The sequence below is a fragment of the Argopecten irradians genome, chromosome 14 (assembly GCF_041381155.1).
Source record: "Argopecten irradians isolate NY chromosome 14, Ai_NY, whole genome shotgun sequence".
Lineage (NCBI taxonomy): Eukaryota > Metazoa > Mollusca > Bivalvia > Pectinida > Pectinidae > Argopecten > Argopecten irradians.
The window spans coordinates 8,182,815-8,201,931 of NC_091147.1; the positions used below are offsets into that span (position 1 = coordinate 8,182,815).

A 19,117-nucleotide genomic window follows, 5' to 3' on the forward strand; every position below is an offset into this window, starting at 1 on the left:
CCTGTCTAAAATTTTATATGTAGTATGTTTGCAAAAGTTTTAAAAGCAGAGAAAAGATCCCTCTTTCCATTGTCAGACATAGATTATTCATTGGTGGGCGCCAAGATCCCTCTGGGATCTCTTGTTCTTCAGGTACAAAAGTTACTTACTTAACACCATTACCATCATTGATTCTGATATGACCCTGAATGGGGAGTTGTTAGATCTTGTATTAGAGCAAATCACAAGCAAAACATTTTATACCAACATGCATGTATGAAAAATATCTGGCTTCAATGATTGCACAAATCCAAGTCCCTTCTGACCTACACCAAAGTATGACATTTTAATTCTGACAGAAGAAAACTGCAAGGCGCTATATTGTCCGTCAGAATGTCACTTAAACAAAGGGGCTATGAATATAAAACTTTGACCATTCTTTATCAACTCCGTACATCTTTTCTATGTACAGAAATGTCAAGGAGAGTTCATATACAAATGTATTTGTTATAGCATTATAACAATGGCACACACATAACATAATATTCAGGTTTAATCATGACAATGTTTAATAAATTACATAAAAGTTGTACGAATTCAAGTATGGATTGAATATCTAAAGACAGTTTTGCAATTTAAATGGAATGGCACAATCCTAGACAACCAAATGGCAATGAAAAGATTTAATAGTAATTACTAATATATAAATAGTATCACCCTATTTATAGTAACAGTGACCTGGTTGTTTCACAAACTCCTTATTTGCTTACATAAATGAAATGTATGGATTTTGATGATGTTAAATCACATAGGAACAACAAAAGGCCCATGTGGCTCGTATTCATGACACACACACTCATATAAAGCTCGTGATCAGTGGTACCAATAAAAAAAATGGTGAGGTCAGACACAATGAAACTCCTTCATATACCATGTGATACCCCATAATGTTTCTGCGCTACTAGTATCTCCCATAGTGATGGAATGGTTATCTCCTCATTACGTTGGCGGTGGATATCCTCCTTCACCAATAGAAACATGATCAGGTATCACATGATAAGTGAATTAGTCTCATTCACTGGTCAGAAACTATTCAATGTCAGCTGAATCCCACCAATGGAATTTGTATGAGAAGACAAAATGAAGTCCAGCTTGGACTTCGGACTGACACTAAATATTTCACTTGGTCAGAAACGTCTAAAGGATAACTACAGGAAATTTTCAAATGAATTGACAAAATAAAGTTTTGGAAAATTTAAAATAAGAATACCTGTACCAACAGAATCGGTTGTCGAATTAGGTCTACTTGGGGTAAAAATTATGTGAAAAATCTTATGGCTATTTTGAATGAAATTCATTTTCCGCTTTTTAAACAAGAAAGTTTTCCTGTCATTTATCAAATACTCCTTTAAACCAAACAAAACATTAAAATACAGACACAGATCTATACACAGGTAACAAAGTCAGAATTATCAATAAATTAACATTGAATTTCTACAATTCAGATCACATAAGAGATAAATTCTGGCTAAAGATCTACATAAATTAATGCTCACAGTAGTTAAATGTAGAAATCGGTATACAAATATATTTCACTCTAACTACACTATATATTTAATCTATATTTCCAATATTATTTACTATAGTAAATAGCCCGAGATACTCTGGCCCTGACACCAGACTTAGACACTATGACAGATAGTGTCTGGTTTAGGGCCAGAGCGCAGAAGTACTCGAAAACCTGAAATAAGCCGACACCGTTTGGTATCGGGCCAGGTCATCTCCGATTCAGGCTACTTACAAAATATTACCACCGAGAATCGCCACTTTCCTTTGTCTTTTCAATAAATGAATAATTTATCTTCTCATAGCCATCTATTTCATCACGAATGCACGTTCTATTGTGTCAACACAGTAGTTTCGTTTTCGCAGCTTTAAATTTTCCTCATCGTCGTCGCCATTTTCTAGTAGTAAGCAAATCACCTTAATCTCGACGGATTGTAATATTTGGGTAGATATAACATTCATTTGTTGAATAGACTAAAGTTAGTGGTACTTCTCGGTGGTCAGTCTAAATCGGAGATGACCTGGCCCGATACCAAACGGTGTCAGCTTATTCCAGGTTTTCGAGTACTACTGCGCTCTGGCCCTAAACCAGACACTATCTGTCATAATGTCTAAGTCTGGTGTCAGGGCCAGAGTATCTCGGGCTATATAGTAAAATACTGTGAAATCGTTTATTTCCGTCGGGCTCAATTTTCGTTGGATTGGAAAATTGTACAATTGGCGGATCCCAAGAGAAGACATTACAGAAAAAATGTAAATAAGAATTTTGGTTTTGAATAAAAAATAATGATTTCACTGTATGATATGTTTTACAAAACCTGTTCACAACATGGCATTAGCTGTTACCTCTTCGTTTTAAATTTGAACCCAACCCTCACAGTTACAGTAGTATCGTAAATTGCTTTTTAAGTTCCATAGAACAATTTTCTGGAACAGCCTCACAATTTATTCTAGAACTTTTAATTTGACATTCACATATATCTGCATAAAATTAATCAAAGTGCCAAGGCCACTCATAGATGCTGTGAATGAAGGACTCAAAGAAAGGAATAAAGAATTTTTTTTTTTTTCATTTAAATATAAAATTTAGTAAACTATACATAATTAAGTGTGCAGTGTTGAATTTCGGAGTTTAAAAAAAATATTTACGATATACCGTATTTATTTTATGATATTTGAAGTTTTTCAAGAACAATAAGTTGAATAACTTATTATCCTGAAATAACTATAATAAATTTTGTTTCTAAATTATTTTTGAAATAACGATTTCAACACCAATGAAACCGTTCAGAATCTGAGTATCATTTTTTTATAATTCTTTATTAATTGCTAAATTATCAATTTCATCAATGTCTCTTCAAAGACAAAAAAAATAATAAGTAAACATTTTCGTATCTTAATATCCTCTTAACATTGAAGAATATTTTCGAAAAATATAACATTAGACATATTACCATTTCCGGATATGTTTTGGTTTCCTTTTTAGAAAACTAACATGGGTTGCTTTACGACTTTTGACTAATAAATCATGGCCAGATACTTTTGCCAAATAAAAGATAAATTATTTCATTACGTATATCACTCGGATTTCTTTTAAACTCACAAGAACGCTAGCCGTTAACATCAAGAAAACTTCATGTAATGTATCGGACTTTAGCAAGTCTGCATAAGCCTAACAGTAACTGGTTGGCGAGATATTATCGTGCAGAACATTTATCGCGAGTATTGCTTTTGCCCAATTTTGACTTATAATAAAACATGATCATATACGTTTGTCAAGTAAAGGGTACATTATTTGGTTACTTATAACAGTCAAATTTCTTTTGAATTCATAAGAACGCTATCATCAAGAAAAACTTCCTGCAATACATCGGACTTTAGCAAGTCTTCATAAGGCTACCGTACATTAAACGGAAATATAAGTTCATTTGTCACTTTAAGTTGCTCGTACATAAATAGATCTATATTATCATTATATTTTGTAAGTTTATGTTGATAGATTTGGTACTTTTTCCCTTTCAATATACCGCAGTTGTCGATAAACAAAACACAGAACTCCCAGTCACAGATCAATTAACTTTTACTGCGCAATAACATCTCAGATATAGTTCGTCAATACAACCAACACAAAAAACTTTATAAGCGTTATAAGAACTTTTTTTTGCAGTTACCTTCCTAACATATGATTACAATAATCGATCATTAGCATGAATTACGTAAAATTTAAATAAACATACACAATCCAAAAACCACCGAAAGTCTGTCGCGGAGGAAGACAGCGAAGAAGGCGTTGTTCGTGATTTTCGGGAGACCAGTGCTCTCGGAGTAATACAAATATTATAGAGTCCCAACTGAACACTTAAAACTCTCCATCAATGGTGTATAAGTATCTACAAATTCAATGTCTGTGGTTTTGAATATTGGGGTTTTATTTTTCCATACCATCAAATATTACGTGAAATGAACAAAACAACTTTTAATTTTCATCGCGGAGTGGTTTCATTGTTTTGATGTGCACAGGCTCTCCGAGCGTACCTAAGAATGCTGTTTCACAGCATCAAAAAATAGAATAGACTATATTTAATTTAAATGCATATTGTACAATTAAACAATACAAGTACATGTATGTAAGAAATTCAAAGAAAACATATTTCTGTAAAATTGCAAAAAACACTGCATTAATATCAAAACAATTTACAATATGTATCTATTTAGAACACAGGGTGGTTCGAACAGCAATGAAAATTCAGCATAAAATAGCATCCCTTGTGGTACAATGTAACAAGACCTTTACTTAATAGTGAAATTCACATGCATAATTGTTATCAAGAGCTTAATATCCAATATTGGAGTGGAGAAACATATACACTGTACATGTATCTTATCAATTTTCTAAGTGGTCATGGTAAGGGGAAGTAACTCTAAAACGAAAATACTCCAGACAGAATGGATATAAAATTTTTATGTCAATTTTATCAACTGGATTTCTACAGAATTCATGATGTGATACTATTGTAATTGTAGTCTACAATTCTATATAGATATAGTTTAACTAATCACAATAAAGATTACTCTGCAAGCAAACCTCAGTATGTAATGAAAAATGAAGTCATATGGCAGCAATGAACATAACAATGTTTACATTGTAACACCCCTACCCCCTCCCCCAAATTTTCTTCACTCAGTATTAATTAATTTGTATTTAATGTTGATTTCAAATCAAGCACTTAGCAGAGTCTTTAGTTATATCAGATTGCAGAATATTGATATTCAATATAAATAACATAATCAATCATAATTATCAATTTATCATCAAATGTTTAGACATTCTGTCCATATTTGGAATTGCCATGGTATCCAGAGTTTTCCCACATTTTTATTTTGTTTCTGAATCTTCTGGTATCCATAGTTTTCCAATGGGTTTGTCCTCCACAGCTGCCATTGTCTTTGTAACTAGATCCAAGATTTCTGTGTGAAGGTCTTCGATGCTCTGATCGGCATTGATTTCCTGTAATAATAACACACTCACAATACACTGCTGTCATAACCAGTTATAATACCGACACAATCTTGTTAATCAAATAACAACATAATGTTAACCTTAGCAAAAGACAAAATATTTAAATCAAAATCAACTCTACTTTCTTTGATTTATTATAACCAAGCATTTTTTTCCAATTTGTACTTGTCTTGAAAAAAAATTCCTGGTGTACAAAATTATCTTTGCCAATTTGAAATGTACATGCTGTTGTAAAAAAATATATGTTACATCTTATTTTGGTGTAGTAAATTTAAATTAATTTTAAACAAGTTAAAACCATTAATGATTCTGTATTCAGTACTGCTATGCTCATGAAAATAGGCAATTAGCTTTTTTATCATTTACATATATATTTTTTCTGACACAAATGGTGCTAAAATAATTAATAAACCAGATATGTTTACAGTATCGTAGAACTAGATTATTGCAACACAAAAAGCAGCACTCACCTTCCATGTAGAATCCTTAAGTTTTCTCAAAATTGTTCATTAACCTTCTTCTGAAAATCTGTGCGTTCATACCGCTCTCCCCCAAACGTGCCCCTCTTGGCTGCTGCCTCTGTATCTAGTGTTAGGTAACACACTAGATCCGGTTTAGGCAGACCAATGTCTGGCTGTTTACACCAGTTCAATATCAAAGCCCTGCAATGATTCAATATTATCAAATATATAAGTTCAGTATAACTTGTCTAAACCGAACCCTGTATAAACTGGAAACTTGTCTAATACTGATTAATTTGTTTGGTTCCGGTAAACTATAGTACCTAAAACCTGCATAATCGCAGAACCTGTTCACTCTGAAAACCCGAAACTGTCTTGGTAATGTAACTATACGCTTTCTTTGTAAAATTAACTTGGCAAACCGGGAGCAATGTTTTTCACAACATGGGACTGATCATGAGGCGCCTACGGGGATTTACCTGTTCCGGTATACTGGTGATAGTGACAACTTTTCACTTTTTATTCGACGGTTTTGTTACATGTACATTGTATTTGTGAATTTTTCAAGGTCAATTCTAACAATAAAACATACACATAACTTCTGGGAGTTCATTAGAATGTAGCACACCGAGAGAAATGGATCGTACACCTCAGAGACCAAGAAAACGTAGGATGGAATTGTGTGTCTAGTTCTACCATGTACATATATGAGAATAAATGTTTGTGCTGTAATACAAAAAAATCTTCTGATGATTTTCATGTGAACATATTGTGATAAGGTTCTATCCTCTATAAACCGGACACCTGTATAAACCGAACAAATAGACTGGTCCCATTCACATCCAGTTTAGACAAGTTATACTGTAGTATCTTTAAACCTTTTACGGTAATACCACCAATCACTTTTTTTGTGAGCATACTGCCAATTGAAAGATATATTTTCCGTCTTGCAGGGCATCCAGTAGAATCAGAATCAGTCAGTGTCACTTGGTTCTAAATCCTGTGGGTCAAAATATTAAACCTGAGGGTCAATATTTAAGTAAGTCAAAAATTAAGTTAATCTTGAATTTGATGATCATAGCATATCCCATCAAAATGTAATCAATTTCTTACCATTTAGCCAAATTTTCATCAGAATTGTTCAATTTTGGATTGAGTCTTGCTTCCAAATTTACCTTATGATTTATTAATCCATATAAACACTACTGGCATTATCTAGTTAGCAAAATATAATAAAAGCTTAAAGTGAATAGTCTGGCAAAGAAAACCAGTCTAAATGCGTTCATTGGCCTTCCAAAAGTTCTCACATATTAATACGACGGTCAAGTTCTAATTAGTTTCCCAGTTCTGACCATTAAAGTAAAGAAAAGTTGAAAGCATTGAAAGCGAGGCTGCATGGAAATGTAACCACGGACATAGTGAGCCGGGAGGACGTTTTAGAATTTCCATACTTTAAATTAATTTCTTCGTACGCAGACAGATTTTGACGAGAGATTATATTTTTCCATTTCATAAGAAATTATACTGGATACATTCACACCATTTTTACCGACTTTAGCCATCCTTGCCCGACTGTTCACTTTAAAAACAAATATTTTAACTCATTCACCCCATGAAATTTCATAATGGACTGATCTAGTCCTTGATGGAGAGTCTGCATGTGACTTCAAGGGTGAAGCAGTTGAATGGGTTTGATACTGATAATTGTTAACTTACTGGCTTAGCAGCAGTAAAGGCCACTCCTGAGAAAGCGTACCTATCCACAATTAACGTCGTTCCAGCGTTCAATAGTTTCATTATTTGTGGCCTGCAATGTATAAAAAGACATCTGACATTTAATAATAATAAAAAAACCTGCAAGAATAGATGATTACAAATTACAATTACAGAAGAAAACAAGAGCTGTTGGAGAACAGCAAAGCTCGCCTATTCAGAAGAAGTTGATGTTCAAGTATTTACTATTTAAACATGGAAATATGACAAATTAACAGACTCAAAAAACCCCTAAAGGGCCCCAAATTGGTTGTATTATCACGTTCAGCATCCATACACATTAGGAAAATAAAATCATAAACATTTATGATGACTTATGCTTAAACAATCGACAAAATAGAAACTTGCTCAAAAACTTTAACATGGAAATATGACAAATTAACAGTGTTGGGAATCTTTTCATAAATTCACAATCGATCATCATCTTTTTAAAACGATCGATCATCGACTAATGATCGATTAATTTTGTGTCCTTTGTCGGGCTTCCAAGTTACAAAAATCAAATTTCTTGTTTGCTTTCTGTTTCCAATATGTATTCTTTTATGCCATTTTGTATCTGATAATTTCTATGTGCTTTGTTTTTGTTTGTTTTGTTTTTTTATTCTATAATGAATTAATGATTCATTGAATAAATTGTTTTCAAAATATTTCAAGATATTTGTGTTAATTATTTTACTATGAATTTGTTGACAAATTGACATAACTCTAAGATCAACTCTCAAGAAAGTTACTGACTTGTCATTTTAATGAAATTTACATTAACTATTTACACAAAAAAAATTTGATATTTTTTCAGTGAGTTTAAGACTTATGACCTTATGACTGATTTAACAGATATTACTTCGTTTTACATATCTAAATTTAATGTTTAATATATAAAACTAAAAGCGATGCTAGCCACCGAAAACGACAACGTGGTTCTACTTTCATCTTCCTTAATCTTAATATAGGATATTTATGATGTCACTGAAGTTCACCACTAGACAGCAAAATTATTGACTATTTTGTGAAGAATACAGAATTTCGGCAATACATTAACATGTTTTAAAATTTCAAATATACAGTAATTATAAAAACTCCGGGCAAAACATGTTCCGACGATTCAACTTACTGTTGAATTTGTATTTGTTTCCACACTTTATGCAGAAGACAAATTCCATGTCGAGTTTCGGAGGACAGCTGTACATGTCCTTTATTCTTTTGAATCCAAAAAAATTCCACACACGGGAACGTTTTGCCCCCGGATGATCATATAGTTCGTCTGTCGTATTTGTCGCCATGTTCATTCATCGTCTGTTGCTACTGGAAGCTGAAGCGCTTGCAGCGACAGCGGAAACGTATCCAGTAACCAATCAGAAACCGTGTTACATCATGTGACAGATACATTGTAAACACTATAATTGCTGCACACCAGAAAGCGGCGTGCCTCGAAGTATTTCTCATCTTTTATCTGTGCCTCGTATTTTTTTCTCTCGTTTTAGTCATTTTGAAATCGACTACAGAAATCATTAATCGATTAATCGATTTTCCAGAGCAAACGAGGCGACGTCGACTAAATCGATTAATCGGAACACCACTAAAATTAACAGACTCAAAAACCCCCTAAAGGGCCCCAAATTGGTTGTATTATCACGTTCAGCATCAATTCATATTAGGAAAATAAAATCATAAACATTTATGATGACTTAAGCTTAAACAATAGACAAAATCGAAACTTGCTCAAAAACTTTAACATGGAAATATGACAAATTAACAGACTCAAAAAAAACCCCTAAAGGGCCCCAAATTGGTTGTATTATCACGTTCAGCATCCATACACATTAGGAAAATAAAATCATAAACATTTATGATGACTTAAGCTCACACAATTGACGAAACAGAAACTTGCTCAAAAACTTTAACGTGAAATGGGATGCCAACGCTGACGCCGACGCTGACGCCGACGCCAGGGTGACAACATTAGCTCCCCCTATTCTTCGAATAGGCGAGCTAATTAAGGTTGGACCAATATCTTTTTAACTTTTTCCAAAAAAGTTCGAGTTACTATCCACATGTGTATGCGTGTTAATTTACTGTATGCATAGATATTAAAGATTTGTCTGCCTTTGTAAGGTAGGTATTGGATTATGATATCATGTGGTTTGAGTGTGATATAATATTTTTCAGAGAAAATGACAAGTACTCCAAGTTTGACTCCCAAAAATGACATCATAATCCATATCTTTCATGTTGTAATACTATAAATTTCATATTGGTGGTTTAATGAATTGTGATGTTTTTTTTCATTATTATTACAAGGAATCATTGAAGTTTTTTGTGATCACAGTGATTTCGATTTTGTAGAATCTACGGACGGCAGCTCAGTCAAATGACCAGGAGTTGACTCGAGGTAATCTTGCTCTGAGTCGTAAACGTAGAGAGTGGCCATCCCGTCAGAGTGGATTCGACTGGGTATAAACATGAAAAGTCCTTTTCGCTCGACAGTCCCCCGTCCAGAGGAAGGATACCGATATATGATGGTGAGTTGCTGATTTCTCTAAAACTTGGGTAATTTACTCACTCTAATAAAATTGTGTAATTTATAACTATACTCACTCTAAAAAAACTTGGCTATTTTACTCACTTACTTCTGTGCTGACATTTAATTAAAATGTGCAGACCACATGTGCATTTTTCACACCCACATTGATTAGTGTACTTAGATATTTTTGCAGTATACATGTTGCTCTGATTATTTCTCGACCCAAACTTTTCATATATCAATACTTTGATACAGAGATAACATGGTGTGTTACAACAATTCCCTCCTACTTTGATTATTATCAAGGATTATTGTATTTAAAAGGGATTTATGATCCTGGTCCTCAGGTCTGTATCAGGTAGAGAAAGCATGGTGTATGTTGTAGGACTGTGCTGGTTTCCTGGTGTGGAAATTTGCAATGAAGAGCTCTGCACAGATCAAGCTCCGCCCCCGTGGACTATCATGGATGTAAGTGTCGGCGTAAGGTGTTTGTAAGCAGTAACTTTTCCTTACAATAAAATCTTTATCTGCTATAGTGCATTAGGGTATGTAAAAGAAGATTAATTTTGTTCAATATCATGATTGCTAAAAAAGACATCCTCAGTGCTTACTATGACATCAATTTAATATTTTTCAATGCTTCACTGTATGACTATAGCTTTCAGTTATATAAAACCAGTAGTACCATGGTAAATGTATGTTTCCCATCATGAATTTGAGCTAGGGTAGATAATAAGTCAGATTCATTTGCTATAAGCATTATTATACACGTATCTTATTCCTCCAGTGAGGGATACTCCTATCACACATTCTCATAACTTTCGATTATCATTGAAAGATTTTTAAATCTTACATATTCTCAATTTTTCAGGTGGGAAGCCCCATCTCAAGGACAGTATTATGTCGGACAAAGTCTCGGAGTCTGGTAAAACTGACTCAGGATTTGACTCGGATGAAACTGGCAGCCATTTTGGATCCCAAGAATCCACCAACATGAGTTGTGAGGGGAGTGAAGACGAACACTCCGTAAAATCTGATGATGATAAAAGTGAAGAAGACATTCAGTCTGTAAAATCTGGCAATGAAAAAAAACGAAGATGACCCATCCGTAAAATCTGATGATGGAAGAAAATGAAGATGGCCAATCTGTACAATCTGATGATGAGAAAAATGAAGAAGACCAGTCAGTGAAATCTGACGCCAACAACGAAAATCAACCAGGGGATGACAACACAACGCTGACAGATGAAACTGTGAAAGATGAAGATCAATTGGTAACTGTAGTAACTGAAAATACTGAGAGCTCGGAAAATACTGAAATAGAAAATGGTACAGAAAATGGTGAAGAAAAATCTGTGGACAAAGAGGCTGAATTAGAGAATGAGGATAGTGAAAATTGAGGGGAATGGGGGTAAGACTCTAGCCGGGGAATTATCGTATGATGAAGTGATTTAAGTGGGCCAGAATATTGACAATCCAAACACAAAATCAGAGTAATTGGAATCTCAATATCACTTACTTTTCAAGGCAAAACTGGCCTCAGTTCATACAGAGATTTTACACGACATTTTCATTATATCACATGACTTAATAATTTCATTGTCCTTACATTTATATTATTTTGTCAAAGACAGATATGTAGGTAGCTAGTTTAAAACTGAAACATATTTTGATTTACAGAATGTTATATGTAAAATTGTTTAAAAAAAGGTAAACATTCATTTTTACGCATAAAGTTGAGAGTTATATAACTGAATGTGTAAATATACGAACAGGGAACATATACGGTAATTACACGAAGCTCCCTTGATCGCGCAAATTTCCCTCGCAGGTCATATTTTGTACATATACATGTATCAACTTTGTTGTTTAAAATCTAAAAGTGTATACGTAGCTATCGCTGTTGTTTAAAATCTAAAAGTGTATACGTATCTATCGCGAAAGGTTTATGCATGCAAATTGTGAAATCATGATCAAGGACTCACAAAAATATCCACTTTAACCGTAAGGGCTGTTCCATCAAAAACATATATGGCACCCAGGGAAGGCACTTTAAAAAATAGTATGTGCCATGGTGTGTTCAAAATAAAATCACTTCTGTACCAGGTAGGCGTTTCAATAAAATCACTTGGAGTGGGTGTGGGTCTATCTGAAGCACTTTTTGAAATAAAATGAAAAAATTGTGTTTTATGGTGTTGCTGTCAGTCATCCTGACTACAAAAATAACTGTTGAGAAAAAACTGAATTTCTAACAATATTAATGTGTTGTTCATTTTCAATAAAAAGAAATATTTTCTGGGTGTTTTAATATATTAATGATCAAATATTTATCTAAAACATATTATATTCAATCAAACTTGGCAATGGTACAGAGGAACAGTGGATTAGTTTTGACAAAATACTGTTGTCATCAGTAGATCTTTATTTAAATTCACTGGTATTAAGTCAAGGAAAAAGTGGCAAGTTCACAAGCTTTAAGTGTGAATGTCCAGATGTCTACTTTTGCAACACTTCGGTATCTTGAGTAGATTTCCCCTGGTTCTATGCAGATTTTACCTTTATACAAATTCAATAATAGATGCAGCACATCAAGCAATAGTTCACTGCACCATAACGGTACAATTTTGTCCTAGAAATCTTCGGTGATGCTAGAAATCAAAATATGCCTATGCAAAAAGATTGTCGGACCAAAATTAAAAATTAATTCTCTTCTATGCCATAGTCTCATTCACAAAAAAATAGATATGTGGAGGGGTCAACAAAAATTGAAAATTGATTCTATTCGATGGGTCTCCCAATTTCAAAAGTGCCTTCCCCCCTTCCATATATGTTTTGCTGGAACAGCCCTAAGTGTAACTTTACTGGATATCACTGGGACCAGTATATTGGTATGTGGTTGGTATAACCAAACCATTTATGAAATACATTATTTAAACTGTAGATACGTTTTACAGTTGACAATTTGCGGATCAATGATGTTAAGAATGAAGTCTTGTACATGTGTTTGGAATAGGCTAATACAACAGCTATGGTACTAGATCTTATGTGGCAGCTATGCATGTGCTGTGTAATTGTGCTTGATGAAAATCCACAATCAAGCAACTATTTTTTATTGTACAGTGCCATACCTTTTAAATCAATGAGTTTGACAATATACAAAGGTTGTCTATTTTTGAGGGCGAGTTAATTTGTATCATTAATTGGCTGAAAAATACTGTACTGAATTATTCAAATTTTCAGTAGAATTGTTCATTTTAAAAAGTTATGTATAATGAATTAAGCCTTAGATTAGTAAAAAAAAAGGTGCAATATTTTGATAAAAAATAATTACGATATAATTGCACATTTACTATAGTATTAATAGTATAATAATGTATATGGAACAAAATATACTTTCTTAGATAATATATATAACCTTGTATGTGAAAATGACACAATTTTACTTGATTACAATTATTCACAAGCATATAAATGATATTATTTGTCTGATTTTGAATTCTAGATTTGTTTTTAAATGTTTTAATAATGAATTTCATCTTCATCCTGAATGTGAACATGTTTCAGTAATTAAATCATTGCTTATTTGGAATTATTGCGACATACTAACAAATTGTATTGCTTTCGTCAATGTTTAATTTTTTTTACTGATTTTATTTCATATTATGACCGAATGGTTGCAAAAAAACATTTGTAGGCCGCTCAATGATAGCAGCTAATATTTGTAAATAATTTGGTTTTAAAAAATAAATTGACCTATCCACAATGTTATACGTATCTGTCGATTCAGTGCGATATTGGTTGTCTACGTTAGTTTGTACATGCAACTTAGTAAAATGGTTGTAAATAGAGGCTTAAAAAGATTGAAAATAAATAGTTATTTAAAAGGACGATTAGTATGCATAGGTCGCCTGATTTATTTTGGTGAGGTGGTGTAATTATGAATGTGAGGGGTGTTTAACACACTGACAGTCTGTGCGAAACCCAAAACTGTAATTAACCAATATATAGGTTCATGAATAGTTATGGAATGTGATATTTTAATTAATAAGCAATGATCAGGCAAGCAATTGGTAGCAAATGAGTCCATCCTGAAACAAGGTGACACAGTGATGCAGACATTAAATGGAGTAGGGATTATTATGATCTGTACTTCTCGATGTATCGCCCATACTTAATTGGATTGAGTTCTAACAAAATATTGAAAGGGTTAATTGTGTTACCGCCATAACATGTTTAGAGGTAATTGACATATTTTTCAATGGGCTATTGACCCGTGAACACATCTAATACTGGTGCTCTGTACATGTAGTATGTGTGTATAATACACATTTCAATCTGTTTAAGAAACAACCAGTCGTTGCTTGTTATTTCTGTCGTTGTACATCGTACGAAGCTATGAACTGTGTGATAGTTTGAGGGGATTGGAATACATGTATATAATATGAGATGTACCCGATATAAGACATTGGCTTGACATTCTGTCCTTTGTATAATACTCGTATCTACCCTTCATGTAAGGTGGGGTAATTTGGTGCAAGAGTGAAAATGAAATTGACGGTCTATTTCTCTCTCTAAAATTTAAGTACCCTCTCTACACAAGAACACCTGTAAATGTATTATCTACTCTACATTTACAGCTACGCTTAAGTTGATAAAAAAACATAGAGCATAGAAGACCAATTACGCTTTTTCTTTGATGTTCTATCATTGGTGTGTTAGATGGTGACGGTCAGTCAAGTGTAAGTAACGTTCTTTGCTGAATTTAAGTGATTATCTATGGTAGTTCTTGTAGGGATGTTATTGCAGTGTGAAATAAATATACTAATATGACATTTACCTGTACAAATTATGTTTTTTGTTTATCATTGATATAGCCATATTGAACTACAGTTCAAAGATTTTCCATTTTGTAAAACATTTATTTTACCAATTTCATTTGGATATCATGACACATATTTCAATGTTGGATTTTAAACTTCATTGAAATGATCATTCTTTGGAACTTGTTTTTGCAATTATCACGAGTACAAAGATGTTTTTAAGGCATTCAGCTTTCACAAATTAATGTTTATTTTTGTTATATTTTCAGTCAAAAGTTATTTTTCAAACAAAGTTTTAAAGTTGAATTTTTGTTTTTGCAGATTTAAATAAAATTATGTTTATATATACAAATATGTTGTTTAATGTTTTAGCCTTCAATCATGCAGTAGCCAGCATTCCATTGCCTCTATTTTAGGACCATCCTCGAAACTCCAGGTCACTTAATATCTCTACACCCCTGGACTATCTCTTAGTAAAACTGGAGGCAACAGATTAGAACAGGTAATTTAGTCATTTGATGTACATCAAGAAAGCCGTGTAACGGTACACTGTGGTTGACTGTGTGGCTTTGATGTTAGGCCTCACTCTCTCTGTAGTCTTCAAAGGAAATCTTTGCTGGCCTGTGATTGGTCAAATATTTTCCGCTGAGCTGCCTTCAATTTCATTATGAGATAGTCCAGGGGTGTAGAGATCGTAAGTGATCGGAACCCCTGGAATATCGAGGATGTATTAGGACCATTGGTCTCAATTTAAAGATGCTCCACCGCTGACAAATGGTGTTTTTTTTCTCTATCAAAAACAGGAGCAGACAAATATGTATTTTTCTTCAGTTACATAAGTTACCTACATAACACCATTACATCATTGATTCTGATACTGATATGACTCTGAATGGGGAGTTGTTAGATCTTAGAGCATATCGTTAAAACAAAAACATTTTATACCAACATGTATGTATGAAAAATTATCTGGCTTCAATGATAGCAGCTTAACACAAATCAAGTCCCTTCTGACCTACACCAAAGTATGACATTTTAATTCTGACAGAGAAGAAAACTGCAAGGCGCTATATTGTCCGTCAGAATGTCAACTTAACAAAGGGGCTATGAATATAAAACTTTGACCATTCTTTATCAACTCCGTACATCTTTTCTATGTACAGAAATGTCAAGGAGAGAGTTCATTATACAAATGTATTTGTTATAGCACTATAACAAATGGCACAACAAAATAACATAATATTCAGGTTTAATCATGACAATGTTTAATAAAATTTACATCAAAAGTTGTACGAATCCAAGTATGGATTGAATATCTAAAGACAGTTTTGCAATTTAAATGGAATGGCACATATCCTAGACAACCAAATGTCAATGAAAAGGTTTAATTGTAATTACTTATATATAAATAGTATCACCACTATTTACAGTGACTGGTTGTTTCACAAACTCCTTTTTTGCTTACATAAATGAAATGTATGGATTTTGATGATGTTATATCACATAGGAGTAATAACAAAAGGCCCATGTGGATCGTATTCATGACACAACACACTGCATTCATATAAAGCTCATGATCAGTGGTACTCAATTAAAAAAGTGAGTCACATCCAATGTAACTCCTTCATATACCATGTGATACCCAAGTGTATGTTCTGCGGTACTAGATCTCCCTGGTGATGGAAAGGTTGTTATTCTTTCATTGATGTTGGCTGTGGAAAGTCCTCCTTCCAGTCCAATAGAAACAATGATCAGGTATCACATGATAAGTGAATTAAGTCTCATTCACTGTCAGAAAAACAATTCAATGTCAGCTGAATCCACCAGTGGAGATTGTTGAATGAACAAGACAAAATGAAGTCCAGCTTGGGATTTCGGACCGACACTAAATATTTCACTTTGTCAGAAACATCTAAGAGGATACTATTACAGGAAATTGTTACAAATGAATTGACAAGATCCCCTGAAGTTTTGGAAAATTTGAAAGTGTAGGAAAACATGTACCAACAAGAATCGGTTGTCGAAATTATAGGTCCTACTTGGGGTAAAAATTATATGTAAAAATTTTATGGCTATTTTGATGAAATTCATTTTCCACTTTTTAAACAAGAAAGTTTCCTGTCATTTATCAAATACTCCTTTAAACCACTCAAAAACATTAAAATTTGCAGGAACACCAGAATATACACAGATAAAAAAGTTATCAGCTATTTATCAATTAAATCTAACATTTGGAATTTCTGACAATTTCAGATCACTTAAGAGAGAACATTCTGGCAATAAGATCTACAAAATTAATGATCACAAGTAGTTCAATGTTGAAATCGGTATACCGAAACATATTTCATCTAACTAACTGTAGTAAATTTTATCTCTATTTCCAATATATATTTACTGATTATCAAATTCAGCCACAAGATACTCTTTATGACACCAGAATTAGACATCATTCTAGTTGGCCATAATGTTAAAAGTCTGTTGTCAGGGCCAGAGTATCTGAGGGACCGCTACGATATAGTAAAATACTGTGAAATCGTTTATTTCCGTCTAGGCTTGGAATTTTTCGTTGGAGTGGAATGTTGTACAATTGGCGGATCCCCAAGAGAAGAACATTACAGAAAAATGTAAATAAGATTTTGGTTTAATAAAATAAAATAATGATTTCTTGTAATATGTTTTACAAAGCCTAATTCACAACATGGCAATTAGCTGTTACCTCTTCGTTTTAAATTTTGAACCCAATCCCTCACAGTTACAGATCATATCGTAAATTGCTTTTTAAGGTCCAGGAAGAACAATTTTACTTGGAACAGCCTAACTATTTATTCTAGAACTGTTAATTTGACATTTCACATATATCTGCATAAAATTAATCAAAGTGCCAAGGCCACTCATATATGCTGTGAATAGAAGGACTCAAAGAAAGGATTAAAGATTGGCTTGTTTTTTCATTTAAATATAAAATTTAGTAAACTATACATAATTAAGTGTGCAGTGTTGAATTTTGGAGTTTTAAAAAAAATATTTAACGACGATATACCCCCCCCCCGTATTTATTTTATGATATTTGAAGTTTTTCAAGAACAATAAGTTGAATAACTTATTATCCTGAAAATAACTGTAATAAATTTTATTTCTTAATTATTTTTGAAATAACGATTTCAACACCAATGAAACCGTGTTATGTCAGTTCATCTGAGTATCATTTTTTTGATAATTCTTATTATTAATTGCTAAATTATCAATTTCATCAATGTCTCTTCAAAGACAAAAAAAAATAATAAGTAAACATTTTCGTATCTTAATATCCTCTTAACATTGAAGAATATTTTCGAAAAATATAACATTAGAAATATTACCATTTCCGGATATGTTTTGGTTTCCTTTTTAGAAAACTAACATGGGTTGCTTTACGACTTTTGACTAATAAATCATGGCCCAGCATACTTTTGCCAAATAAAAGATAAATTATTTCATTACTGTATAGGGTGACTCTAGGATTTCTTTTAAACTCACAAGAACGCTAGCCGTTAACATCAAGAAAACTTCATGTAATGTATCGGACTTTAGCAAGTCTACATAAGCCTAACAGTAACTGGTTGGCGAGATATTATCGTGCAGAACATTTATCGCGAGTATTGCTTTTGCCCAATTTTGACTTATAATAAAACATGATCATATACGTTTGTCAAGTAAAGGGTACATTATTTGGTTACTTATAACAGTCAAATTTCTTTTGAATTCATAAGAACGCTATCATCAAGAAAACTTCCTGCAATACATCGGACTTTAGCAAGTCTTCATAAGGCTACCGTACATTAAACGGAAATATAAGTTCATTTGTCACTTTAAGTTGCTCGTACATAAATAGATCTATATTATCATTATATTTTGTAAGTTTATGTTGATAGATTTGGTACTTTTCCCTTTCAATATATCGCAGTTGTACGATAAACAAAAGACAGAAACTCCCAGTGACAGATCAAATTAACATTTTACTGTGCAATAATATCTCAGAATGTATTGTTCGTCAATACATCCAACACAAAAAACTTTATAAGCGTTATAAGAACTTTCTTTTACAGTTACCTTCCTTATATAACATTTGATTACAATAATCGATCATTAGCATGAATTACGTAAAATTTAAATAAACATACACAATCCAAAAACCACCGAAAGTCTGTCGCGGAGGAAGACAGCGAAGAAGGCGTTGTTCGTGATTTTTCGGGAGACCAGTGTTCTCTATATATTTAATTTAAATGCATATTGTACAATTAAACAATACAAGTACATGTATGTAAGAAATTAAAAAAAAAACATATTTCTGTAAAATTGCAAAAACACTGCATTAATATCAAAACAATTTACAATATGTATCTATTTAGAACACAGGGTGGTTCGATCACTGCATGTAAAAAGGTCAGCATTTTTAATAGCAATCCCCTTGTGGTTACAATGTAAACTAAGACCTTGT

The 19,117-nt window shown here is 32.9% G+C and overlaps 1 pseudogene; it reads right to left on the reverse strand.

The window, feature by feature from the left end:
• Positions 1-514: 514 nt before the first annotated feature.
• Positions 515-7,676, reverse strand: LOC138308278 (thymidylate kinase-like; annotated as a pseudogene).
• Positions 7,677-19,117: the final 11,441 nt, after the last annotated feature.